This window comes from Hyperolius riggenbachi, chromosome 3 (genome assembly GCF_040937935.1).
Source record: "Hyperolius riggenbachi isolate aHypRig1 chromosome 3, aHypRig1.pri, whole genome shotgun sequence".
Lineage (NCBI taxonomy): Eukaryota > Metazoa > Chordata > Amphibia > Anura > Hyperoliidae > Hyperolius > Hyperolius riggenbachi.
In genome coordinates, this window is record NC_090648.1 from 60430563 (window position 1) to 60457569 (window position 27007).

A 27007-nucleotide genomic window follows, 5' to 3' on the forward strand; every position below is an offset into this window, starting at 1 on the left:
TTTCCAAGTTTGCCCTGTATTTGGCTCCATCCATCTTCCCATCAACTCTGACCAGCTTCCCTGTCCCTGCTGAAGAGAAGCACCCCCAGAGCATAATGCTGCCACCACTATATTTGACAGTGGGGATGGTGTGTTCAGAGTGATGTGCAGTGTTAGTTTTCCGCCACACATAACGTTTTGCATTTTGGCCAAAAAGTTCAGTTTTGGTCTCATCTGACCAGAGAACCTTCTTCCACATGTTTGCTGTGTCCCCCACATGGCTTGTGGCAAACTGCAAACGGGACTTCTTATGCTTTTCTGTTAACAATGGCTTTCTTCTTGCCACTCTTCCATAAAGGCCAATTTTGTGCAGTGCATGACTAATAGTTGTCCTATGAACAGATTCCCCCACCTGAGCTGTAGATCTCTGCAGCAGGCATGCTCAGATGTACCAAAATTCGGTTTGGGTACATTCGAATTCGGGTCCGCATGACATTCGAATTCGCCTTCGACCAGGAAATTCGGTTCGAGTTCATATTCGGTTCGAGGTTACGCCTAAAAATTCGTTAAAAATTCGTATTCGTGAATTCGGGGGTTTTTTGTGTGTTTTTTTAAAGTGAATTCACATTGAAATAGGTGTACTTAAAAAAACAAAACTGAAAACGTGACGTGTGGCACTGGCAGCAGGCAATGCATTGTGTGGACCCTGGCGGTGGGACCACTGACAGCAGCAGGATAAATACAACAGCAGCAGGAGGAGGTGGAGTGACGTGTGGCACTGGCAGCAGGCAATGCATAGTGTGGACCCTGGCGGTGGGACCTCTGACAGCAGCAGGATAAATACAACAGCAGCAGTAGGAGGAGGAGTGACGTGTGGCACTGACAGCAGGCAATGCATAGTGTGGACTCTGGCGGTGGGACCTCTGACAGCAGCAGGATAAATACAACAGCAGCAGTAGGAGGAGGAGTGACGTGTGGCACTGGCAGCAGGCAATGCATAGTGTGGACCCTGGCGGTGGGACCTCTGACAGCAGCAGGATAAATACAACAGCAGCAGGAGGAGGAGTGACGTGTGGCACTGGCAGCAGGCAATGCATAGTGTGGACTCTGGCGGTGGGACCACTGACAGCAGCAGGAAAAATACAACAGCAGCAGGAGGAGGTGGAGTGACGTGTGGCACTGGCAGCAGGCAATGCATAGTGTGGACCCTGGCGGTGGGACCTCTGACAGCAGCAGGATAAATACAACAGCAGCAGTAGGAGGAGGAGTGATGTGTGGCACTGACAGCAGGCAATGCATAGTGTGGACCCTGGCGGTGGGACCTCTGACAGCAGCAGGATAAATACAACAGCAGCAGGAGGAGGTGGAGTGACGTGTGGCACTGACAGCAGGTAATGCATAGTGTGGACTCTGGCGGTGGGAACACTGACAGCAGCAGGATAAATACAACAGCAGCAGGAGGAGGTGGAGTGACGTGTGGCACTGACAGCAGGCAATGCATAGTGTGGACTCTGGCGGTGGGACCACTGACAGCAGCAGGAAAAATACAACAGCAGCAGGAGGAGGTGGAGTGACGTGTGGCACTGGCAGCAGGCAATGCATAGTGTGGACCCTGGCGGTGGGACCTCTGACAGCAGCAGGATAAATACAACAGCAGCAGTAGGAGGAGGAGTGACGTGTGGCACTGACACCAGGCAATGCATAGTGTGGACCCTGGTGGTGGGACCTCTGACAGCAGCAGGATAAACCCAACAGCAGCAGTAGGAGGAGGAGTGACGTGTGGCACTGACAGCAGGCAATGCATAGTAATTCTTTTATTAAGAATACCGCAACTTGTTTTATACAAAATTATGAAAGTAACCAAAATAAATACAATAACAAAACATTAGGCCTCTCGCCTCAAATAGCTTAATATTCAGCTCATATCAAGTCCATTTTTCCTGAAAAGTGGAAAACTCAAGAACCAAAATAACTTAAATCTCAGTTATTCAACTTCAATATCACACTATATACACTATACACTATTTTACACTATTTACATATATCAGTAAGAAAGACTAAGCAATCTCACTCCTCCTATGTTTGCAAGCCATTCCTCAATTTTGGGTTCCTAACTAAGTGAAAAAGAAATAGAAAGCTCACCACAAAGAGAATTGGCCAAATCAAGGAGGTCTGATGTTCTGCCAAAACAGACGCCATTCCTCCCGACTCAACCTCTTCTCTTCAAGACCCCGAATTTTCCCAACCTCACCAATAATGCCATGCACCACCACCTGGACAGGGAGGACTTTCTGATGAATCGTAATTTGGCACCGTGCATTCCAAGTGTAATATCGAATCACTAAGCTAACTAGAAATAAAGTGTCCAAATTAAATGACCCCCGGTTATTGAATGCACCATATGTCCACTCCGCGTAACTGAGCCGCTCAAGGAAAGGGATACCTAGAACCCTACCCACCTGTTTATATACTTCTTTCTTAAAGGAACAGTCCACCAGGAAATGGTCCATGGTCTCCTCCACACCTCCACACTCCTCATGAGGACAACCACGATCCCGATCTCCTATGAACTTCAAATTTCCTCTAACAAAGAGTCTGCCATGAAAGGAAAGCCAAGCCAAATCCCTGAATTTGTTAGGAATCCTGGGAGAACATAGCAAGCGCAAACCCTCCTCCATAATGGGGCTTGGGCAATCTCTCAGGGCCAATGGGTCCTGAAAAAAGGTCTCAATCACTCTTTCCACCAGGATTTTCCTAGGGATCGAGATAATATCCTCCTTCGTCAGTTCCCATTGCCGGATCACTTTCAGACACGGTGCAACATAGGCCGGAAGATAATCAATACTGGCTCTCAGTCTTTTCACCAAACCACCACTTTCCCATTGCCTGAGAAAAGGTTTAAACCAGGACTGGAAAATACCCATCCACCCAGGCAGTTCCTCCGCATACATTCTACCAAAGTTGTTTTTAATAAATAACAGAGAAAAGAAAACCACTGGGTTGACCATTCCTAAGCCACCCTTCTGCCTTGATCGATAAGTGATATTTCTCTTAACGTGGTTCATCTTATTTCCCCAAAGCATTTGGAAAAACAAGCTGTAGATCCTTGTGTGAAGAGATACTGGCAAAATACAGACAAAACTGACATATAACATAATTGGAATCAAATAAGTTTTGATTATGTCAATCCTTTCTCTGAAAGTCAATCGCCAACCTTTCCATCGGATCACCTTAACCTCAGCACATTTTAGCCTGCTTTCCCAATTTTGGTGACCATAATCACCTGGGCCGAATTCTATGCCGAGTATTTTAATCTTTTCTTTTGGTGCTGGAAAAGAGACCGGAAGTAAGAAGTTCTCATTTTGCCTACCCATCCAGAAAGCCTCACACTTATCCTGGTTGATCTTGGAGCCTGATGCCGATGAGTAACGGGCAACCTCCATACAAACTCCTTCTGCCTCCTCCTGCCCAGAGATCACTACAGTCACATCATCAGCATAGGCAACAACCTTGAGAGGAGATACACCAGGAATGCCCGACGGCACACCGCACAACGCTCCGCCCTCAATCCTTCTTATGAAAGGATCAATGGCAAAAGCATATAGCAGGGGACTCAAAGGACACCCCTGCCGCACCCCAGATCTAACCTCAAAGGATTGTCCAACCCAACCATTGACAAGCGGGAAACTTTCAGCACCTTTATATAAAACTTTAAGCCAATTAATAAACCTCCCCGGCAGGCCATACTTATTAAGGAGCATCCACAGATACTCATGATTGACACGATCAAAAGCCTTAGCCTGATCCAACGCCAGTAAATACTTCCCCCAACCAGCAGCCCTGCATCTCTCCAGAATCTCCCGGACCGTTAATACGGCTGAAAGAGTACTTCTCCCCTGGACAGAACAGTGCTGCTGGCGAGAAAGTACAAAATTTGCCACCTGACTCAATCGCCAAAAAATTATTTTAGCCAGAATCTTTCGATCAACATTGAGAAGGCTGATAGGCCGCCAATTCTCAATCATTGAAGAATCTTTACCCTTTGATAAAAGAATGACTGCTGATTCTCTCATAGAGGGAGATAGCTCATCCTCTGCAAGGCTGCGATTGTAAACCTCTGCCAATTCAGGAGCTAAGATGTCCTTGAAAGCCTTATAAAATTCGGCCGTCAAGCCATCTGGCCCTGGAGTCTTTTTTATAGCAAGCTGCTCTATGGCTTTCACCACTTCTTCAGCAGATATTCTTTCTGTCAAAAACGCAAGAGGAACATCCAAATTCACCAGTCCTGGAATATCACTCAGAAAAGATTCCATCACTGTTTCATCAAGGGATTTGCTACCCAAAAGATCTGCATAAAAGGATCCCACGATTTCCAGAATCCCTGTTCTGGACTTCACCAGGGATCCCGTACTATCTTTGAGACCATAAATGATCTTAACTGCTACACTTTGTTTACAATTCTGGTAAGGGTCTGGTGAGTGATTTTTCCCATAATCCCTTTCCAGAAGCAAAGAAGTATGCCGATCATACTGATTTTTGCGCAACAAATCCTTGATCCTCTTGATCTCTACAGGATCACCATCCCCCGAAACAGCAATTTCAAGTTTCCGCCTCAGACGTTGGTAGGCAACATATTTACCAAAAGCTCTTCTTTTTGCTAAGTTCTTGAAAAGACCTACTGCCCGTTTTTTAACCATCTCCCACCACTCAGACCTACTGTCACAACAGTCCAGCAAAGTAACCTGTGCCTGAAAAAAATCCCTGAACGATTGTCTTACACTCTCTTCTTTCAATAACAACGAATTCAATCTCCAGATACCCTTTCCTTTAGGAGGGACATCTGAAACATTCAACACCATAGACAGAATACAGTGATCCGAGAACTCCACCACCCGCACCCCAGGGGATGAAGTAGCAGAGCTCTCTTTAACAAAAAACCTATCTATCCTACTCTTTCGTTCTCCACAGAAATACGTGAAACCCGTGTCGTCTGGGATGTGCTTTATATGCACATCCACCAGACCAGCATCCCTAACCATACTATTCAAAAAGTTACTATCATAGCCCAGGCGGGTCTTGGCACCTCTCCTGTCCTTAAGCCTAACTACGGTATTAAAGTCACCACCAAAGACCACCTCCTGGGCTGTAAATAGGAATGGCTTGATCTCTGTGAAGAGGCGCTTCCTCTCCTTTTCGGATTGAGGACCATAGATATTAATTAGTCTCAAATCCTGCCCCCTCACAGAGACGTCCATGACCAAACATCGCCCCATCTCAATCTCACTTACCCGCCGGAAAGTTACCATATCGGTCTTAAAAAGGACCGCCACCCCAGTATAAGGCTCAGCCGCAAGAGACCAATAAGAGGGACCAAAGTGCCAATCCCTCTTGACTTCCTGAATGTCTGACAACGTTTGAAGCCTGGTCTCTTGCAAAAATAAAATGTCGGCATCAAACTGTCCGAGAAAAAATATGGCTTCCTTACGAGCACTTACAGATCTCATACTAGCAACATTAATGGTTGCTAGTTTCAAAGGGGGGGGAACCTCCATCAGGATAAATGAAAGATTGCTTACCCTTTCTTAACCTAAATTTCCTTCTTCCTTAGAAGAAGATAACTCCATGCTCTCAACTGAGGATTCCCCCTCTTCCTTATCACTTTGATCAGACAAGGCTACATATTTATTATCTGTGGTGATATTTTCACTCCTTCTGATCTCCTCCAATTTCTCTTTCGATTTTTTTTCTGACAACATTCTCCTCCTTTCTCTTTTACTCATTACTGTAGTGAACCCCAACTCCTCCCTCTCTTTTCTTTCCACCACTTTCTGTTTGATTTTACTCTTTTCTGTTTCAGGGTTTTTCTTTCCCCCTGCAACTTCAGGTTTTTTAACCATATTTTTCTTTTCCACAATCTTTTCCCCCTTTTCTTTATTCCCAACGTTATTCTCCTTCACTAAAACATCCCCCTTGGGAACAGAAAATATGTTTTTCTCTTTATTAAGATCATCAATCTTAAATACATGCTCCATTTCTTCCCCTTTAGGTGTCTCAGGGGACTTGACACCCACAATCATTAAGGAAGGCGGAGGAGGAGGTGGAATTGCGGATTTCAAAACTGACAAAAATGGAGGAATGATGGTCTGGGGTTTCAAGACGGCGGATTCCGACTGTGACGGCTCTCCATCAGGAACAACCTCAGCCTCATTCTCTTGTAATATTTTCTCCATTTCTTTATGAATCTCTTCCCCCATATTAGACAAGGATTCTGGACACTGTGAATAGGGATGGCCTATTTTTAAACAAATGCTACATCTGATATCTTTACAATCCTTCGCCAGATGACCTAGCGCATGACACCTCGAGCATTTAAGTTCTTTACAGGATATGCTGTAATGGCTACGTGATCCACATTTGTGACATACCCGAGGCTGTCCCTGATAAAAAACCGTCACCCTGTCTCTACCGATGAAAACAGATGTGGGGATATGTTTTACAACATCCCCCACTCTGCTCAATCTTACCATTAGCTCCCAACCACCCCCCCAGATCCCGAACTCATCCATGACCTTTTTTGGAGCCGTCAATGGGACTCCATAGTTTTTAAGCCATACTAATAAATCATGCACAGGTATGGATTCATTCGGGACCACGATCGTTATCCTCTTGTCCAACGACTGCCTGGACACAGTCTGGGGAGACAGCCCTTTCCATTCCTCACTCCTTTTCCAGGAAGCCTCATATTTTTCCCAGAAAGTGTCCAGACCAATCGGGGACAAGAAGCTAACATCAAAAAAAGAGGGGGGGTTTTCAGGAGCCAAAATGGCATAGAAATCCACCGCCTTGAAACCCATCTTCATCAGCAATTGTATAAACGTTTTACGAGTGTATGTTATACCATCATTATTCTTAAAACAAACTCGCACTAAATTCCTACGATTCCTGGCTGACATACCATACTCATCATTTCTGGGAACAGTTTCACCAACATCAACTTTTTTCTCCAACATTTGAGCATAAGATATACTTTTTCCAACTTTTGGCTCCACTACCACATTCTGTACACTTTGCACAACCTGTTGCTTATTCCCCATTGGCATATTATTATCATCCTTATTTTCCACATTTTTTTCCCCATCCTTCCCCCCTGTCCCCAGTAACCTTTTCTTCCCTTCTCCAACCTGATCCTCTCCATTCCTTCTTTTGCTTGCTTGCACCTGATTCCTCATACCACCCCCTTTCCCTTGCTCTGATATTTCCATATTCTCTTCATCAATCTTATTTTTTCCATTTTTCTCCAAAAAAGCCTTGGCTGCAGCCTCAAATGCCACTGCCTTACCTTTTTCCGCATCTCCATTTCCTCCGCCTTCCTTTGTTCTTTCCTTAATACCATCTGGGGCTTCAGGCACTCTTTCACTTGTGCCTGCTCCCCCTGGCTTGCAGACCGCCACATTACCGCCTCCAGCACCGCTCTGATTACCGCGTCCATCTCCTTCTGTCCCCGCCGCACAACCGGAAGTGCCTCTGACCTTACTTCCGGTTTCTCTTTCTCCACTACCCGCCGCCTCCGCCGCCATTTTGGATAGGGGCAAGCCTTGCGAGCGCTGAACCGCCGCTCCCAAACCCTCCCCTACTCCACCAATTGCTCCAAAAGCTTCTACACCCTGCTGGTGTTGAGACAGCCTCACAGAAGCTTCTCCAGCTCCACCATCCGTGCGCAACACAGCCTCTGGAGAAGGCTGCAACCCAAGGTCATTTTTTCCTGTGAAAAAGAAATGCTCATCATTAAATGACATAACAGGGGATGACACAAACGGGGAAGAACAAACTGGGAAGGGATTAACCACATTAGGATAATTAACATTAGGGTTAATGTTCTGGGATACATAAGGAAAAAGAGGAGAAGGCTGGGAAAAAGGAAAACTCTGCATGTTAGAAAAATTCATCTGATTTTGCATATACTGTGCATTTGAAAAATTCCTATTTAAATTCCCAGCAAAAGTCTGATAAGGACTAGGAACACTTTGCATGCTTGATACATATTGAAAGGGAATATTATTCATAAACTGTGACCTATTCATTGGACTCTGAACAGGCTGAAAGAAACTGTTGTTTGTTTCAGTCACATGAGAGGCTGCCTCAGTTCCCATAGAACTTGCTGCATTTTGCTGAGTCACTGCAGATACCAGGTTTTCTCCTGGCTGTGCAACCTTTCTCAAAGCACTCTCATCTTTATTCTTTTTTTCTTCCATGATTTCCTTTGCTTTCTCCTCTTTCATGCTTTCAAATCTTTTCTGGCATTTTAAACCCTCTGAGAACATACCGCCTTCTTCTTCTAACTTTGCTAGTAATGCACTTTGCTCATCTATTTGAGACTTAAGCTTAACCAGCTGTGGATTTGTCCCCAAAAAGGCTGGCTTCCATGATTGGCCATATTTGTTTATACGCTTCTTAAGTTCGAATTGCAAATCCCTTAATGTGTCCTTAGATTTCTTCACCTTTTGGTGCCACTCAACCGTTTTACTTACGGTTTCACTGACTGAAAAACCGCTGCCACTAGCTTCATGAGCCTCCATTTCAGAGGACAGGAATGCTTCTCTTGACCCAGGCCCCCCTAGAGCTTTTTAGCCCAGGTGAGCCCAAATCCTTCCAACGAAGTCCTACTCCCTTCCTCTCCGACTCGGCCTTGACAGGGTCCCAGATCACAAGCAGAAAGACTCCAAGGATTCACTCCAGCACCTGGATCCTCTGGAGCTCAGCAGGAGAGGTCCTCTCTCCTCAGCAGCCACACTCACACTGACTTCCTAGGGGCGGAGCCAATGCATAGTGTGGACTCTGGCGGTGGGACCTCTGACAGCAGCAGGATAAATACAACAGCAGCAGTAGGAGGAGGAGTGACGTGTGGCACTGGCAGCAGGCAATGCATAGTGTGGACTCTGGCGGTGGGACCACTGACAGCAGCAGGATAAATACAACAGCAGCAGGAGGAGGTGGAGTGACGTGTGGCACTGGCAGCAGGCAATGCATAGTGTGGACCCTGGGGGTGGGACCTCTGACAGCAGCAGGATAAACCCAACAGCAGCAGTAGGAGGAGGAGTGACGTGTGGCACTGACAGCAGGCAATGCATAGTGTGGACCCTGCCGGTGGGACCTCTGACAGCAGCAGGATAAATACAACAGCAGCAGGAGGAGGTGGAGTGACGTGTGGCACTGACAGCAGGCAATGCATAGTGTGGACTCTGGCGGTGGGAACACTGACAGCAGCAGGATAAATACAACAGCAGCAGGAGGAGGTGGAGTGACGTGTGGCACTGACAGCAGGCAATGCATAGTGTGGACTCTGGCGGTGGGACCACTGACAGCAGCAGGATAAATACAACAGCAGCAGGAGGAGGTGGAGTGACATGTGGCACTGGCAGCAGGCAATGCATAGTGTGGACCCTGGCGGTGGGACCTCTGACAGCAGCAGGATAAATACAACAGCAGCAGTAGGAGGAGGAGTGACGTGTGGCACTGACAGCAGGCAATGCATAGTTATTCTTTTTATTAAAAGACTGCAACATATATACAAAGAAAAATTATAAAAATAACCAATAAATAACAAAACATTAGGCTTCCCGCCTTAAGTACCTTAGTACTTATAGTCTATAATTAGTCCATACCTGTAAGAGACTGAAATCAACTTAACTTAATCATGCTTCCAAACTTATACTTTAAGTTACGGATTTCCAGCATAATCTTGCCACCTGGGCTTACTATACACTATATTACAATTCTTATATACACTTTATCTTCCAGCAAGAAAGACTAAGCAACTTTACACCACCTCATGCTTGCAAACCATTCCTCAATTTAGATCCTCTAACTACATGATGAGAAAAAGAAAGCTCACCAAAGGGGAGGTCTGGTCAAGTCATGGAGGCTTAATGTTCCGCCAAAGCAGACACCACTCCCCCCGACTCAACCTTCCCTCCTCAAGACCCCGAATTTTCCCAACCTCACCAATAATGCCATGCACCACCACCTGGACAGGGAGGACTTTCTGATGGATCGTAATTTGACACCGTGCATTCCAAGTGTAATACCGAATCACTAGACTAACTAAAAATAAAGTGTCCAAATTAAATGACCCCCGGTTATTGAATGCCCCATATGTCCACTCCGCATAACTAAGCCGCTCTAGGAAAGGAATACCCAAAGCCCTTCCCACCTGTTTGTATACTTCTTTCTTAAAGGAACAGTCCACTAGGAAATGGTCCATGGTTTCCTCCACACCTCCACACTCCTCATGAGGACAACCACAATCCCTATCCCCAATGAACTTCAAGTTTCCTCTAACAAAGAGTCTGCCGTGGAAGGAAAGCCAAGCCAAGTCCCTGAATTTGTTAGGAATCCTAGGAGAACATAGCAAGCGCAAACCCTCCTCCATAATTGGGCTTGGGCAATCTCTCAGGGCCAATGGGTCCTTAAAGAAGGTCTCAATCACTCTCTCCTCCAGGGATTTCCTAGGGATTGAAGTGATCTCCTCCCTCGTTAGTTCCCACTGCCTCATTGCTTTCAGACATGGTGCAACATAGGCCGGAAGATAGCCAGGACCAGCTCTCAGTCTTTTCACTAAACCACCACTTTCCCATTGTCTGAGAAAAGGCCTAAACCAGGACTGAAAAATACCCATCCATCCAAGCAGTTCCTCCGCATACATTTTACCAATATTGTGTTTAATAAATAACAGAGAAAAGAAAACCACCGGGTTGACCATCCCTAAGCCACCCTTCTGCCTTGATTGATAGGTGACATTCCTCTTAACGTGGTTCATCTTGTTTCCCCAAAGCATTTGGAAAAACAAGCTGTAGATTCTTGTGTGAAGAGACACTGGCAAAATACAGACAAAACTGACATACAACATAATTGGAATCAGATAGGTCTTGACTATGTCAATCCTTTCTCTGAAAGTCAATCGCCAACCTTTCCAGCGGACTACCTTAGCCTCGGCACACTTTAGTCTGCTTTCCCAATTTTGGTGACCATATTCACCCGGGCCAAATTCTATGCCAAGTATTTTAATCTTTTCCTTTGGTGCTGGAAAAGAGACCGGAAGTAAGAAGCTCTCATTTTCCTTGCCCATCCAGAAAGCCTCACACTTGTCCCGATTGATCATTGTACCTGATGCCAATGAGTAACGGGGAACCTCCGCACAGACACCTTCCGCCTCCTCCTGCCCAGAGATTACCACAGTCACATCATCCGCATAGGCCACAACCTTGAGAGGAGGCACACTAGCAATGCCCGACGGCACCCCACACAAAGCCCCACCCTCAATCCTTCATATGAAAGGATCAATGGCAAAAGCATATAGCAGGCAGGGTTGCCAACCCAATTTCTTATTTTTCCTGGACAAAATGGTCAAAAAATCTGGACACCCCAAGGTTTGGACGGACAGGGGGTGGAGTCAGGGGCGGAGTCAATAGCGGCTTTTTAAGAAACTTCTTGTGAATTTCAGGAGGAGAGAAACAGCTGAAGCAGGTGATTACCACATAAGGCTCATCCTTCAGCATCTTCAGGAAGGCCCTCAAAACTCATCTTTTCACTCTGGCCCCCTACCTTTTGTGTCCCTACCTCTCCCTCTAGACAGTAAGCCTTCGGGCAGGGTCCTCCTTGTGTCCCTTACCTGATCATGCACCTCCATTACCGTACACCCATCCTATGGATGTGAGTGAACTCGACTTGCCTAATCTCCATGCTCCCATCCAGTGACTGACTAAGCATTACCTGGTACTCATACTGTGCTGTGTGATCTGGTTTTCTTGTATTCCTGTATTGTCATATTGCTGTTTGTCACCCCTAAATATTGTCTGTAACCTAAATTAATGTCCAGCGCTGCGTAATATGTTGGCGCTTTATAAATACACTATATAAATAAAAAGTGAAACCGTCCTTCTAAATTTACACATGATGCTGCCCTGCAGAAGCCTGCCAGTGCCACACACAGTGCTGCCCTGCAGATGTCTGCCACACACAGTGCTGCCCCGCAGAGGTCTGCCACACACAATGCTGCCCCGCAGAGGTCTGCCGCACACAATGCTGCCCCGCAGAGGTCCGCCACACGCAATGCTGCCCCGCAGAGGTCCGCCACACGCAATGCTGCCCCGCAGAGGTCCGCCACACGCAGTGCTGCCCCGCAGAGGTCTGCCACACACAGTGCTGCCCCGCAGAGGTCTGCCACACATAATGCTGCCCTGCAGAGGTCTGCCACACACAGTGCTGCCCCGCAGAGGTCTGCCACACATAATGCTGCCCCGCAGAGGTCTGCCACACACAGTGCTGCCCCGCAGAGGTCTGCCACACATAATGCTGCCCCGCAGAGGTCTGCCACACACAGTGCTGCCCCGCAGAGGTCTGCCACACACAGTGCTGCCCCGCAGAGGTCTGCCACACACAATGCTGCCCCGCAGAGGTCTGCCACACACAGTGCTGCCCCGCAGAGGTCTGCCACACACAGTGCTGCCCCGCAGAGGTCTGCCACACACAGTGCTGCCCCGCAGAGGTCTGCCACACACAATGCTGCCCCGCAGAGGTCTGCCGCACACAATGCTGCCCCGCAGAGGTCCGCCACACGCAGTGCTGCCCCGCAGAGGTCTGCCACACACAGTGCTGCCCCGCAGAGGTCTGCCGCACACAATGCTGCCCCGCAGAGGTCTGCCACACACAATGCTGCCCCGCAGAGGTCTGCCACACACAGTGCTGCCCCGCAGAGGTCTGCCGCACACAATGCTGCCCCGCAGAGGTCTGCCGCACATAATGCTGCCCCGCAGAGGTCTGCCGCACACAATGCTGCCCCGCAGAGGTCTGCCACACACAGTGCTGCCCCGCAGAGGTCTGCCGCACATAATGCTGCCCCGCAGAGGTCTGCCACACACAGTGCTGCCCCGCAGAGGTCTGCCGCACACAATGCTGCCCCGCAGAGGTCTGCCACACACAGTGCTGCCCCGCAGAGGTCTGCCACACACAATGCTGCCCCGCAGAGGTCTGCCGCACACAATGCTGCCCCGCAGAGGTCTGCCACACACAATGCTGCCCCGCAGAGGTCCGCCACACACAATGCTGCCCCGCAGAGGTCTGCCACACACAGTGCTGCCCCGAATAGGTCTGCAACACACAGTGCTGCCCCGCAGAGGTCTGCCACACACAATGCTGCCCCGCAGAGGTCTGCCACACACAATGCTGCCCCGCAGAGGTCTGCCACACACAATGCTGCCCCGCAGAGGTCTGCCACACACAATGCTGCCCCGCAGAGGTCTGCCGCACACAATGCTGCCCCGCAGAGGTCTGCCGCACACAATGCTGCCCCGCAGAGGTCTGCCGCACACAATGCTGCCCCGCAGAGGTCTGCCGCACACAGTGCTGCCCCGCAGAGGTCTGCCACACATAATGCTGCCCCGCAGAGGTCTGCCACACACAGTGCTGCCCCGCAGAGGTCAAAAACACACAATGCTGCCCCGCAGAGGTCCGCCGCACACAATGCTGCCCCGCAGAGGTCCGCCACACACAATGCTGCCCCGCAGAGGTCCGCCACACGCAATGCTGCCCCGCAGAGGTCCGCCACACGCAATGCTGCCCCGCAGAGGTCTGCCACACGCAGTGCTGCCCCGCAGAGGTCTGCCGCACACAATGCTGCCCCGCAGAGGTCTGCCACACACAATGCTGCCCCGCAGAGGTCTGCCACACACAATGCTGCCCTGCAGAGGTCTGCCACACACAATGCTGCCCCGCAGAGGTCTGCCACACATAATGCTGCCCCGCAGAGGTCCGCCACACGCAATGCTGCCCCGCAGAGGTCTGCCACACATAATGCTGCCCCGCAGAGGTCCGCCACACACAGTGCTGCCCCGCAGAGGTCTGCCACACACAGTGCTGCCCCGCAGAGGTCTGCCACACATAATGCTGCCCTGAAGAGGTCTGCCACACATAATGCTGCCCCGCAGATGTCTACCACACATAATGCTGTCCTGCAGCGGTCTGCCACAGACAACAGTGCTCTACAGAGGTCTGCCAGATACAATGCTGCCCTGCAGAGGTCTAAAGTGACAGCTAGAAGATAGAGGGAGAGAGGAGAGGTGGATGATAGCACACAGGACAGAAAGGCGAGGCCACTACTGGAGGAAAAGTGAGACAGACATGGGCATGGTAAAGTGTTAGGTGAAGGGCATATAGTACATTGAGTAGCAGAAGGATTTTACATTCGAATGGGGCACAAACAGTGAGACAACTATCTCTGCAGAAACTAAGACAGGTATTCATATCCCATTATTTTCAACAGTGTGATTGTAGATGATAATGGGGGGCATTACACTGTGATCAGATGATCATATGCAGGCAGCTCAGTCAGATCCAGGCCTTTACAATGCAGTAAATGGAGGGTAAAACTAGCTGCCTGCTTGCCACTTTTAGCTGGGGGAAGACAGCCACAGCAGGACTCCCACCCTTTACATTCCATCCCTGACTGACCCTGTTCCTGACCCTTCAAGCAGTTTATCACTGGCTTCAATAACATTCAGTCCGTTAAGTGCAGCCAGCAGATGATCATCTAAGTAAGCGAGCCTGCCTGAGGCTTAGCCACACACACACTTGTTACCTGGCTCAGCTGGCTGTGGCTGCTGCAGTGCTCCGTGTGTCATGCTGGAGGAGAGAGGCTTGGGGGAGGATAGGATCACCCAGCAGCGGCACCCAGCAGCTCCAGGAGTCTCTGCTCATCACCACGTGCTTCCCTCTCCTGGATTGTAAACAGGAGATGACAGGCGTGGTGGGGGTGGGATTGGCTTGGCTGCCCCTCTCTTCTTATTGGCAGGAGAAAGGTGCCATTCACAGAAGGCTGTCAGTGATTGGAGGGGAGGGACAGAGGATTCCTAGCTGAGCTGCCCGGGAGATTTGCAGTTTTCTACAGCCGCATGCGCATTGCAGCAAAAAGTAAACATTTTGGACGGACGCCTGTTAGCAAGTACGGGCAGAGACGGACACAGGATTTTGGGGGTCATTTGGACGGACAGTCCGTACTTTCACGGACGGTTGGCAACCCTGATAGCAGGGGACTCAAAGGACACCCCTGGCGTACCCCTGATCTAACCTCAAAGGTCTGTCCGACCCAACCATTGACAAGCGGGAAGCTTTCAGCACCTTTATACAAAGCTTTCAGCCAATTGATAAACCTTCCCGGCAGACCATATTTACTAAGGAGCATCCACAGATACTCATGATTGACACGATCAAAAGCCTTTGCCTGATCCAACGCCAGTAAGTACTTTCCCCAACCAGCAGCCCTGCATCTCTCCAGAATCTCCCGGACCGTTAATACGGCTGAAAAAGTGCTCCTCCCCTGGACAGAACAATGCTGCTGGCGAGAAAGTACTCCATTTGCCACCTGGCTCAAACGCCAAAAAATTACTTTAGCCAGAATGTTTCGGTCAACATTGAGAAGGCTGATAGGCCGCCAATTCTCAATCATTGAAGAATCTTTACCCTTTGACGGAAGTATAACTGCTGATTCTCTCATAGAGGGAGGAAGCTCATCCTCTGCAAGGCTGCGATTGTACACTTCTGCTAACTCAGGAGCCAGAATATCTTGAAAGATTTTGTAAACTTCTGCCATCAGTCCATCCTGACCCGGCATTTTCTTGACAGCAAGACATTCTATGGCTTTCACCACTTCCTCAGCAGAATTTTTTTCCGTCAAGAACGCAAGGGGAACATCTATATTTTCCAGTCCTGGAATATTACACTGACAGCAGGCAATGCATAGTGTGGACCCTGGCGGTGGGACCTCTGACAGCAGCAGGATAAATACAACAGCAGCAGTAGGAGGAGGAGTGACGTGTGGCACTGGCAGCAGGCAATGCATAGTGTGGATCCTGGCGGTGGGACCTCTGACAGCAGCAGGATAAATACAACAGCAGCAGGAGGAGGAGTGACGTGTGGCACTGACAGCAGGCAATGCATAGTGTGGACTCTGGCGGTGGGACCACTGACAGCAGCAGGATAAATACAACAGCAGCAGGAGGAGGTGGAGTGATGTGTGGCACTGGCAGCAGGCAATGCATAGTGTGGACCCTGGCGGTGGGACCTCTGACAGCAGCAGGATGAAAATGAGCGCAGTGTAATATGTTGCCGCTTTAGAAATACAATAAATACATAAATAAATTGATAGGTAAATCAATGCAGCAGGCCAGCAGGAGGAGGAGGAGTCCGGTAGAAATACAATAAATTAATAAATACATAAATAAATTCATAGGTAAATCAATGCAGCAGGCCAGCAGCAGCAGCAGGAGTCCGGTAGAAATACAATAAATAAATAAATACATAAATAAATTGATAGGTAAATCAATGCAGCAGGCCAGCAGCAGCAGCAGGAGTCCGGTAGAAATACAATAAATAAATAAATACATAAATAAATTCATAGGTAAATCAATGCAGCAGGCCTGCAGCAGCAGCAGGAGTCCGGTAGAAATACAATAAATTAATAAATACATAAATAAATTCATAGGTAAATCAATGCAGCAGGCCTGCAGCAGCAGCAGGAGTCCAGTAGAAATACAATAAATAAATAAATAAATACATAAATAAATTCATAGGTAAATCAATGCAGCAGGCCAGCAGCCGCAGCAGGAGTCCGGTAGAAATACAATAAATAAATAAATACATAAATAAATTCATAGGTAAATCAATGCAGCAGGCCTGCAGCAGGAGTCCGGTAGAAATACAATAAATAAATACATAAATAAATTCATAGGTAAATCAATGCAGCAGGCCAGCAGGAGGAGGAGGAGTCGTCACGTATGGCAGGCAGCAGGCAATGTATTGTAATTCCCAGGCAGGCACCTCATGTCCTCCTTTCGCCGACAACAGGTGCCAGGAACGTGCCTTCTATGCAGGCCTGGTTAATCTTCAAAAATGTCAGTCTGTCCGCGCCCTCTGTGGACAGACAAGAGCGCTTCTCGGTGACCACGCCGCCGGCCGCACTGAAGCACCTCTCAGACAGCATGCTGGAAGGGGGGGCAAGACAATACCTCCAGGGCGTACTGCGCAAGCTCCCTCCAGATGTGCAAGCGCTCCACCCAGTACTTCATGGGGTCCACAGGCTCTTCGCTGCCGGTGTCAAGCCCACTGAAGGACCCCATGTAGTCGGCCACCATCCGGATCATGCGCTGGCTGTGACTCTCACCGAAGGTGGCTGCTGCCCGCACCTCCTCTCTCGGCTGCTGTACCTTCATGTAGAACGCCTGTGTCAATGACAGCAGTTCTCCTGGGCGCCTGACGCTGCTGCTGCTGGCCACAGGCACCTGCTGCTGTGCTGCTGGCTGCTGGACAGGGACAGAGGGAGTGGAAGGCGGGGGGAAGGCTTCCTCCAGTCGCCGAACAAGGATCTCCTGCAACTCCCTTGCTCGCTGCTCACGGTCTCTGGCAGGCAGAAACTGATCCCACCTCCCCCTCAGCCGTGGGTCCAGGATCATGCTGATGCAGGTGTCCTCCCTCGCTTGCATCCGCTTGACCCTGGGGTCTGTGCGCAGGCAGCGCAGCATGTGCACTGCCATGGGGAACAGGGTGGACCGTCTAACAGAGACATCAGGGCCAGCGTCCTCCTCCTCCTCCTCTTGCCCCTGAGACTCTTCCTCCTCTCTCCACCCTCGCACCACTGCTGCTGCGCTCCGATGTTCCCCCCCAGCAGCAACGTCCAGCACCTCCAACTCCTCCTCCTCCTCCTCCTCCAGGGACTCAAATACCTGCGGAGCAGTGGACTGCACAGGCGGCTGCTGTTCCAGCTGCTTCAGGGCCTCCTCTCCCAAATCCACCAAATCGCCAAGTGCCCTGTCCAGCAGACAAACAAAGGGCACCCACTGGCAGAGGGATGCCCGTTGTTCACTCACCAGGTTGGTTCCCTGCAGGAAGTGAGCCAACACCAAGCAGACCTGCTGCATCTGCCCCCATTGCGCGTTGGTGAGGAGCTGGAGTGTGGTGCTGCTTCTGCTGCCGGAGCCGGCGACAGTGGCATCATAGATGTACCGGTTGACAGCCCTCCTCTGCTCAACCAGCCACTCCAACATCGCCAGGGTGGAGTTCCAGCGAGTTGGCACATCTATGATAAGGCGGTGTCGTGGCAGGCCCTCCTGCTGCTGGATGTCTGCCAGTTTTGCTGTGGCAGCTGCTGAGCGGCGGAAAGTGCGCACAATTTTCCGCGCCGCTTCTAACAGCTCCTCCATCCCCAGGTAGGTGCGCATGAACTTTTGCACCACCAGGTTCAGGACGTGGGCCAAGCAAGGGACGTGGAGCAAGTCTCCACTGCTGATGGCAGACAGCAGGTTTGCGGCATTGTCGGACACCACCAATCCCACAGTGAGGCCTCTGGGGGTCAGCCACGTCCTCTCTTGCTCCCTGAGGTACCGGAGCACGTTAGTTGCCGTCGAGGAGTGTTTCCCCAGGCTTTTCATCTCCAGCAGCGCTTGGCAGTGGCGGGCCATCACGCTGCTGGAGAGATGGGATCTCTTGGCGGTGGGAGCTGCTGCTTCTCCCCTGACCCCGCGCGGTGGCACCACGTAGTGGGCGACTGGTGCTGCTGTGCCCGAGGATGGACCTGCTGCTTCCTCGCTCGGGCTTTCCACCAGGCTGACCCAGTGGGCCGTAAAGGACAGATAGCGCTCTGTCCCAAACCGGCTGGTCCAGGAATCCATGGTTATGTGGATCCGCGCACTGACAGCGTGATAAAGCGCGCGGCCCACGTTCTCCATGGCAGAGCGGTGCAGTGCTGGGATCGCCCTGCGGGAAAAATAGTGGCGGCTGGGGACTTGCCACTCCGGGATCCCAACCTGCAGCAGCGCTCTGATGTCACTCCCCTCCTGCACAATTGGAATCATGTATGATTTTCGTTCCACTTCTCACATGTACACCACTGTGTATTGGTCTTTCATGTGGAATTCCAATAAAATTGATTCATGTTTGTGGCAGTAATGTGACAAAATGTGGAAAAACTTCAAGGGGGCCGAATACTTTTGCAAGCCACTGTATACAGAATCCCACATTGATCTGGAAATACAGCAGTCCCATAGGAAAGCATAAGGGCCTGTACACACTGAAAATCGCCAAGCGCAAACGCAGATGCGATTGCATTTTTTACTCAAAATTCTACTTGCAATTTCTGTGTGTTGGTGATACAATTGCAATTTTGCTGATGCTATCTTTTTCTGGTATCCTGATTGTTTACCTGACAAAAAAAACTGCAATGAAAATCGCATGCATTGCTTTTTTTTTTATGCACTTCACAAATACAAGCACTCAAAAAGCACTGCAGTCACTGCGATTGTGATTGTCTAAAATCAGATTGCACCACTGTGTACACAGCCTCTTGACTTGCTTTATTTTCATGAAGGCTTAGCAAATGAAAAATCGCATGCGATTTTAACCTCTTGAGGACTAGGGCTTAAACCCCCCCGAGTGACCAGGCCATTTTTTAGGCCACTGCAGCTTGGGGCCTGGAACCCACTACAAAACGCTATCGCTAATCGCAATCGCTAGCATTTTGTATGAGCAGTTTGTAAGCGATTTCATGAGCGTTTTAGGGATTTTAGAAAGTGTAATCATTCAATTTGCCAGCAGTTGTGTAGTGATTAGCGTTTTAAAGTCTGATTGGTCCTTTCAATTATTTGTAATTTTGTTACAGTGTACATTAACGCTAGCAAAATCGCTCTGTGCAAGTTTTGATGAGCGATTACGCCAGTGATTATATACTTTGCATTGAAGCACAAACGCTAACAAAATGCTGCATGTCCTGCGCTTGCGATTTTGCTAATCGCAATCGCTTCTGTGGAATTTGCACCATCCATTTACATTAGCAGAACATTTAGGGAAATCGCTAGCGACGTCTCACGCTCCCTAAATGCTCAAAAAATCGCTCTAGTGGGTTCCAGCCCTCAAGGCCTCAGCACACAAGTGATTCCCCCCCCCTTTTTTGCCAACCAACAGATCTTTCTGTTGGTGGGCTATGATCGCTCCCAGGATGTTTAATTTTTTTTTACAAATATTTATTTCTATTTTTTCATAATGAAAATGTGTATTTTTTTCCTTTATTTTTTTAGCCCTCCCTCTCCCCACCAGCCAATCAGTGCGATCGGCTGCCATAGGTTTCAGTCTATGACAGTGGATCGCTGTCTTGCCATCCCAGGGGACAGCCGTGTGACATGGCTGTCCCCAGTACAGCACTGCCGTAGATCGCAGCACTGTACAGACTAAATAGATGGCGGTCCTGGGGATGCCGCTGCGATCACGCCCATACAATGTATTTATTCATGAAAGCACTCGGGAAATCGCAACTCAAAGCGCATTGCGATTTCCCTATACTTTCTATTGAATCACAAACACTCAGAAAATGATGCAGGAGTCGCGTTTGCGATTCAATGCAAAGCAAATCGCTCATGTGAGAACGCTCACATAGGGCTGGTTCACACTTGGTGATCTTTCAGTGCTTTGCTGATCGCCGGCGATCAGCAAAGCGCTGCTACTAATGTATCCCTATGGATACATTCACACTGCAGGATTTGCGATTTTGATCATTCGCAAACGCGCTGCATGCAGCATTTCAGGGGCGATTATGCTGTGATTCTCGTTCTGTTGAATGGGAACACAAGCGCAAATTGTGCAGAATCACAAAATTTTCCCCTCAAATTTCTCTGCGATATCGGGCAAGCGGTGCTCCAAGCGCCGAGTGTGAACTAGCCCTATGGCCTCATTTTTCCACGAGGCAGTGAAAAGCCTCTCAAACTCTCACAACTACGCATACCTCCCAACTTTTTGAGATTAGAAAGTGGGACACTTAAGTCACGCCCATGCCACACCTCTAACCACACCCCCATCACATCCCTAATCACGCATACCATAAAGATTTCATAAGAAAAATATGTTGTTTTAGAATTCAAACCACACTGGCCCTTTCCACCCTGGTTCATTTACCGTCATATTAACATTTAAACATAAGAAATATATCAATGTAAAGGATGGGAATAAAGTTTAGAGTCAATTAAATACATTTTTCAGTAGAAATATATATATATATATATATATATATATATATATATATTTACAGGGGCGTAACAATGGACCCTGCAAGGGGGCCCAGAAGCCACAGGGGGCCCGTGGGGGGAAAAGTTTTAGAGACTGACAGCTAAGGGCATGGAGAAAAAAAACGTATTCTGCTCTCACACCGTTGTTATAATGACTGCATGTGTCCAGCACACAGATAAGGACTCATACACACTTTGGAATTTGTACACTGTCCCTGCTCCCTGGGGTTCGTAAAAAACATCTGTCTTTCACTGCTGCAAAGTTCTGATGACTAGATGTACAACCTTACAAAGGAGTCACATTTTGAAAAAAAGTTGTAGACTTTCCCTTTTCAGCAAAAGGATTCCTAGATTCTTATTACATGGGCTAATTACTATATGGCCTCTGAATACTTTTACAACAATGGAGTGGAGATTGATGTCTTCTGCTGGGCATACACGGTTCGTTTGAAATTATCAATTGAGCCGCTGATGGCTCGATTGATAATTTCCGTCCTGTCCGATACCCCGCCGGATCGATTCTGCGCTCGATACCGGCGGGGAGAATAATGGGAGCAAACAAACCGCTGATTAGCAGCGCTACCGGCGCATTCTGGAGCCGTGTTTGCCCAGCATTACTGTTGCTGAGAGCTTGTTGTCTCATACTGAGTCCAAGTTCTTGTAATAACAGTATCAATCAGTGACATTATTATTATTTATTATTATTAAGTATTTATATAGCACTGACATATTACGCAGCGCTGTACTGTGTATATATATTGTCACTAACTGTCCCTCAAAGGAGCTCACAATCTAATCCCTACCATTGCCATATGTCTATATTATGTAGTGTAAGTACTGTAGTCTAGGGCCAATTTTTAGGGGGAGCCAATTAACTTATCCGTATGTTTTTGGGATGTGGGAGGAAACCGGAGTGCCCGGAGGAAACCCAGACACGGAGAGAACATACAAACTCTTTGCAGATAGTGCCCTGGCTGGGATTCGAACCAGGCACCCAGCACTGCAAGGCAAGAGAGCTAACCACTACGCCACCGTGCTGCCCACATTCTGAATGTTTTGCCAAAGTTACATTGATACTATATCTTATGTTCAGCAGGTCATGGTTGTCCCTCCATATAGCATGTGCTCTCATGTAGTAAAATAATAAGGCTGTGTGTGTATGTATGTACTGGGAACAGGGAGGGACTTGTCAGCTGCAAGGGGCTGGAGGAAGCCCCGGGTAAGTAGATCTGGGGGTAGCATAGATTGCCTGACATTTCCTTTAAGTCGAAGTGTTTTTATCTGCATGGGGAAAACACATTGGTCCTCAGTTTTCCTGTGCAGAAAGCGAGGGGGGTGGGGGGGCCCCATCCAAAGTTTCGCGGGGGGGCCCCATCCAAAGTTTCGCAGGGGGGCCCAGTGATGTCTAGTTACGCCCCTGTATATTTACATAGATCAGTCCTGAAAGAAGGACAAGTGAGGAAGGAAGAGGGACAGAGGGATTTAGTTCCCAAAGAGGGACTGTCCCTCCGAGAGAGGGACAGTTGGGAGCTACGGCTACGTGCTGCTGCCTGGCAACTGATTGCTGCTGCCTGGTAACTGCTCAATGCTGCCTGGTAACTGCTCAATGCTGCCTGGTAACTGATCACTGCTGCCTGGTAACTGCTTGCTGAGCACACAGTTCAACAGTCAGTGGCGGCGCTACACTGGGGCTTGCCGGGGCTGAAGCCCCAGCTGAAAAACTGTAAGCCCCTCAGAAAGCCCCCCTGAATCAAGGGCCGGTGTTCCAACACCGGCTCTAGCGTGGGGCAAGAGACTTATCATTCACTCACCTCAGGGAATGATAAAAAGAGGGGTCCTTTTATGCGCGGCGCCGAGCGGGAGATACAGCTAGCTATAGTCTCCGGGAGTCCGGGCTGCAGCAGACACTAGAGCTTCAGCCGCCTGGTCCACTCCTGTCTCCTCAGCAATACCGCTCGCACTACTTCCTGATTCAGTGCGTGCAGAGCGGTATTGCTGAGGAGGAGACAGAAGTGGACCAGTCGGCTGAAGCTCTAGTGTCTGCTGCAGCCCGGACTCCCGGAGACTATAGCTAGCTGTATCTCCCGCTCGGCGCCGCGCATAACAGGAGGGGGGTCCACTGAGGTGAGGGCATGATGGGGGCCCCCCTCCCCAGCCTCTGCAAATAGTCCCCCACCCTCCTGACCAGGTATAACATTATGTGCATTTACTGGGGTAACGCTGTCACTTATGTGCATTTACTGGGGTAACGCTGTCACTTATACTGGGGTAACGCTGTCACTTATGTGCATTTACTGGGGTAACGCCGTCACTTATACTGGGGTAACGCTGTCACTTATACTGGGGTAACGCTGTCACTTAAGTGCATTTACTGGTGTAACGCTGTCACTTATACTGGGGTAACGCTGTCACTTATGTACATTTACTGGGGTAACGCTGTCACTTATACTGGGGTAACGCTGTCACTTATGTGCATTTACTGGGGTAACGCTGTCACTTATACTGGGGTAACGCTGTCACTTATGTGCATTTACTGGGGTAACGCTGTCACTTATACTGGGGTAACGCTGTCACTTATACTGGGGTAACGCTGTCACTTATACTGGGGTAACGCTGTCACTTATACTGGGGTAACGCTGTCACTTATACTGGGGTAACGCTGTCACTTATACTGGGGTAACGCTGTCACTTATGTGCATTTACTGGTGTAACGCTGTCACTTATACTGGGGTAACGCTGTCACTTATGTACATTTACTGGGGTAACGCTGTCACTTATACTGGGGTAAAGCTGTCACTTATGTGCATTTACTGGGGTAACGCTGTCACTTATGTGCATTTACTGGGGTAACGCTGTCACTTATACTGGGGTAACGCTGTCACTTATACTGGGGTAACGCTGTCACTTATACTGGGGTAACGCTGTCACTTATACTGGGGTAACGCTGTCACTTATGTACATTTACTGGGGTAACGCTGTCACTTATACTGGGGTAAAGCTGTCACTTATGTGCATTTACTGGGGTAACGCTGTCACTTATACTGGGGTAACGCTGTCACTTATGTGCATTTACTGGTGTAACACTGTCACTTATACTGGGGTAACGCTGTCACTTATGTACATTTACTGGGGTAACGCTGTCACTTATGTGCATTTACTGGGGTAACGCTGTCACTTATACTGGGGTAACGCTGTCACTTATACTGGGGTAACGCTGTCACTTATACTGGGGTAACGCTGTCACTTATGTGCATTTACTGGTGTAACGCTGTCACTTATACTGGGGTAACGCTGTCACTTATGTACATTTACTGGGGTAACGCTGTCACTTATACTGGGGTAAAGCTGTCACTTATGTGCATTTACTGGGGTAACGCTGTCACTTATACTGGGGTAACGCTGTCACTTATGTGCATTTACTGGGGTAACGCTGTCACTTATACTGGGATAACGCTGTCACTTATACTGGGGTAACGCTGTCACTTATACTGGGGTAACGCTGTCACTTATGTGCATTTACTGGTGAAAGGCTGTCTGTCATTACGTGCGTTAGCTGGTGAAAAGCTGTCTCTTATGTGCATTTACTGGTGAGAAGCTGTCTCTTATGGGCATTAACTGGTGAAAGGCTGTCTCTTATGGGCATTAACTGGTGAAAGGCTGTCTGTCATGTGCATTAACTGGTGAAAAGCTGTCTCTTATGTGCATTTACTGGGGAAATGCTGTCTGTCATGTGCATGAACTGGTGAAAAGTTGTCCCTTATGTGCATTTACTGCGGAAACGCAGTCTGTCATTATGTGCATTAACTGGTGAAAAGCTGTCCCTTAGGTGCATTTACTGCGGAAACGCAGTCTATCATTATGTGAATTAACTGGTGAAAAGCTGTCTCTTATGTGCATTTAATGGGGAAACTGTCTGTCATTACATGCATTAACTGGTGAAAAGCAGGCTCTTATGTGCATTTACTGCAGAAACGCAGTCTGTCATTACGTGCATTAACTGCTGAAAAGCTGATTCTTATGTGCATTTACTGGTGAAAGGCTACCTGTCATTATGTGTGTTTACTTCATTTTTTTTTCCATGTAACTACGTTAGCTGGTACAACTACATTACAGTTAGCCCCGCCCACATGACATCATGACCACGCCCAATTTTTCGCGCCCCCCCCCCCCCCCCCCAAGCCCGGCCTGCCAGCCCTCGTGCCCCCTTTGAGCCCCCCCAAAAATCTGAAGCTGGAGCCGCCACTGTCAACAGTCCATGGAAAAGAGGCCTAACATTTGAAAATAAGGGCCCTTTCACATGGGCAGCTGAACTGTGCACTAAGCGAGCAGTTACCAAGCAGCAGCGAGCATTTACCAGGCAGCACAGCTCCCAACTGTCCCTCTTTTGATGGGACTGTCCCTCATTGGGAGCCCTGTCCCTCATTCCCTCTTTCCCCCTCATTTGTCCCTCATTCAGGACTTTGTCCCTCTTTCTATGTAAATATGGGTATTTATCTACTGATAAATATGTTTAATTGGCTCTAAACTTTATTCCCTTCCTTTAAATTGATATATTTATTTTTAAACATTAATATGAAGGAAAATGAACCAGGATAGAAAGGAGCAGTGTGGTTTGAAATATAAAACAACATATTTTTCTTATGAAATCTTTAAGGTATGTGTGTTGGGGGCATGGCCATGGGGAGTGGTAGGGGCGTGGCTTAAAGGACTTACGAGGCAAATTTTAAAAAAAAGTTCAGTACCTGCATGAAATTTGAATGCACGAGGACGCCATCCGCGCCCTCCGTGCAGTTCCGCCGGGTCCCCGCTGTTCAATTGCCCCCCGGGCCGGCTCCCAACCCCACAGCCCGGGTCGGGCTCTCATGCCTACTCTAAAATGGCCACCGCGAGTGCGGCTGCGCAGCTCTAGGGCCTCCCCCCTCAATCCACGCACAGGAGACAACCTGTAGCTTTCTCAGCAAGCAGTTACCAGGCAACAATAAGCAGTTACCAGGCAGCAGTGAGCAGTTGTGAGAGTTTGAGAGGCATTTCACTGCTTATCAACTGTCCGTGGAAAAGAGGCCTAGGGGCGATTTTGTGAGCGTTTAGGGTTTTTTTTTTAAACACTAGCGATTTCCCTAAACGCTTAGCTAATGTTAATGGATGGGCCAAATTCCACTGGAGCGATTGCAATTACCAAAATCAAAAAAGGCAGGACACGCAGCATTTTTAGCATTTAGCTTTAGTGTTTCTGCAATGTAAAGTATATAAACGCTGGCGTAATCGCTCGTCAAAACCTACACAGAGCGATTTTTGCCAGCATTTTTAAATTACTGTACACTGTAAAAAAAATTAATTGAAAGGACCAATCAGAATTAAAAACGCTAACTGCAACTCGCTACACAACTGCTGGCAAAACGCATACACTTTTTAAAATCGCTACCAAAATCGACAGAAAACGCTCATAAAATCGCGTACAAAACGCTCATTAAAACGCTAGTGATTGCCATTAGCAATATCGCTTTGTAGTGGGTTCCAGGCCTAAAGCCGCATCTGCACGCGTAGATGCGGCAGCGATGTGGCTTATCAATCGAGCCGCTGATGCGGCTCGGTTGATAAGATCCGACAGGACGGATCTCCCCACCGCCGATTCCCTGCTCATTCCCCGCGAGGGGACAATGGCAGGGAATTGAGCGGAAGATAAGCGGCGCCGGCGGGGACGAGCGGGGAATCGAATCTGGCGCACGCGCGGCGAGCGGGGACGCGGCGGGCACGCCCGGGGACACGGAAGAGGCGATCCGGCGGCTAATCGAGCTGCCAGATCGCAGCCTCATCTACCTGTGTAGATGAGGCTTAAAGGATGGGGATAAAGTTTAGAGACAATGAAACTCTTTTATAACTATAAAAATATATACTGTATATATTTACATGAATTTGTACGAGTTGTGAAA

General features: G+C 48.7%; 1 protein-coding gene and 1 long non-coding RNA gene across 3 annotated transcripts in view; one reads left to right on the top strand and one right to left on the bottom strand.

Moving 5' to 3' along the window:
* LOC137562635 (uncharacterized) overlaps window positions 1–27007 on the top strand; it is a 66445-nt gene that overhangs the window by 23391 nt on the left and 16047 nt on the right. The window contains exon 1 of one of the 2 annotated variants that reach the window (XM_068274156.1): window positions 23206–23265. The exons of the other annotated variant lie outside the window; for it this stretch is intronic. The gene's annotated coding sequence lies outside the window, so the exon portion shown is untranslated. Of the gene's footprint in view, window positions 1–23205; window positions 23266–27007 lie in introns of those variants that run through there. 2 annotated transcript variants of the gene reach the window in all.
* LOC137562639 (uncharacterized) overlaps window positions 1–27007 on the bottom strand; it is a 45591-nt gene that overhangs the window by 17886 nt on the left and 698 nt on the right. The window lies entirely within an intron of this gene.